Raw genomic sequence first — 2403 nt, 5'->3', positions numbered from 1 at the left:
TCCCTGCTACCCTATGCTCTGCGGGTCTGGAGATCTTAGTCCCAAAGGGAGGAACACTCCCTCCTGGAGAAACAATACTGATTGCATTGAACTGGAAATTAAGAATGCTACCCGACCATTTTGGCTTCCTCATGCCTCTGGATCAACAGACAAAGAAGGGCATTACTGTACTATCTAGTGTGACAGATCCTGATTACCAACGGAAAATTGGATTGGCTTTACATAATGGAGGTAAAGAAGAATATGTCTGGAATATAGGAGATTCTTTAGGATGTCTCTTAGTACTACAATGTCCTGTGATTAAAATCAGTGGAAAATTACAGCAACCCAATTCTGACATAACTGCTAATGGCCCAGGCCCTTCAGGAATGAAGGTTTGAGTCACTCCACCAGATAAAGAACCACGACCAGCTGAAGTGCTTGCTGAGGGCAAGGGAAATACAGAATGAGTGGTGGAAGAAGGTAATTCTGAACCTACAACCATGTGACCAGCTGCAGAAATGAGGACTATGATTGTTATATTTCTTCATTGTATACGTGCATCAAATATTTTTGTTTCCTTCTGTTATGAACTGTGAAATGTAAATAAGTTTAATGCATTTTGGTTATATGTGTGTTAATGTATCATGTTAGGCACAAATATGACTCTATAATTGTCCTTATTTAGAGATTATATATGGTTAAGAAGATATGTACAACTGCCAAGTTGACAAGGGGTGGACTGTGATACTTGGAGCTGTGTGTCAAGTTGGCTGGACCCCAGTTCTGTGTGGTTGTTCCCATGATGGGATCAGATGACTGTGTTCTGAGTGGCCAATTTGTTCAAGGGGAGTTTCCCTAGGGGTATGACCTGCTTCCAAGATATCCAGGGACATCCTGGAAAGAGAGACATTCTTCTTGAATTGGGATTCTGTTGTGCTGCCTACAACTGTCCATGAGTGAGCAGTCCACCGTTCAGCCTGGGGATCTTGGATTTGTCATTCGTTGGAGTCGACAGCCGGTGTACTGCCTGCTAGCCTTGAGCTTCTTGGACCCTGCAGGGAAAAGCCTCCAGCCTGACGTTTCCTCCAGGGACTTTGGATTTGCTGGCTTCTATATGTTTGTGAGCCCTTTTCCTAAGATAAATTTCTCTCTCTCTTTATATGTATATAAGCTTTGCTGGTTTTTGTTTCTCTAGAGAATCCAGTCGAACACACCTGGTGTCTTGATTGCTGCTTCCATTGGTGTTAACTGTGGAACCAAGTAATATGAAATCTTCAACAACTTCAATCTTTTCTCCATTTGTCATGATGCTACTTATTAAGCCAGTTGTGAAGATTTTGATTTTCTTTATGTTGAGATGGAATCCATACTGCAGACTATATTCTTCAATCTTCATCAGTAAGTGCTTCAAGTTTTCCTTACTTTCAGCAAGCAAAGTTGTGTTGTCTGCATATCACAGGTTTTAGTGAGTCTTCCTCCAATCCTGATGCCACACTCTTACTCATGCAGTCAAGCTTCTCAGATTATTTGCTCAGCATACAGATTGAATAAGTATGGTGAAAGAATACAACCTTGACACACTCCATTCCTGATTTTGAACCATGAACTATCTCCTTGTTCTGTTAGAATGACAGCCTCCTGTTCCATCTACAGATTCCTCATGAGCACAATTAAATGTTATGGAATTCCCATTCTTCTCAATGTTATCCATAATTTGTTATTATCCACACAGTGGAATACTTTTGCATAGTTAATAAAACACAAGTAAACATTTCTGTTATTCTTTGCTTTAAGCCAAGAACCATCTGACATCAGCAATGATATCCTTCATTCCACATCCTCTTCTAAAATCAACTTGCATTTTTGGAAGTTCTCTGTCAATATACTGCTGCCACTGGTATTGAATTTTCTTCAGCAAGATTTTACTTGCATGTGATATTAATGATATTGTTCAATAATTTCCACATTCGGTGGGATCACCTTTCTTTGGCATGATTAAAAATATGTGTTTCTTCTAGTCATTTGACCAGGTAGCTGTCTTCCAAATTTCTTGGGATAGATGAGTGAGTGTCTCCAGTATAGCATCTGTTTATTGAAGCATCTCAACGGGTATTCCATCAATTCCTACAGTCTTGTTTTTCACCAATTCCTTCAGTGCAATTTCAACTTCTTCCTTCAGTACCATTGTTGGTCTTGATCACATGCTACCTCCTGAAATGGATGAATATCAACCAATTATTTATGGTACAGTGATTCTGTGTATTGATTCCATCTTCTTTTGATGTTTCCTACTTCATTCCAAATACCGCCCATAGAATATTTCAATATTGCAATTTGAGGCTTTTTTTTCAATATTGCAATTCTTCCATTCTTTCAGCTTGAGAAATGCTGAGTATGTTCTTCCCTTTTGGCTTTCCAACT

The sequence above is a fragment of the Orycteropus afer genome, unplaced genomic scaffold (assembly GCF_000298275.1).
Source record: "Orycteropus afer afer isolate SDZICR_OR568_19922 unplaced genomic scaffold, OryAfe1.0 scaffold00161, whole genome shotgun sequence".
NCBI lineage: Eukaryota > Metazoa > Chordata > Mammalia > Tubulidentata > Orycteropodidae > Orycteropus > Orycteropus afer.
This window is presented reverse-complemented; position numbering follows the sequence as displayed.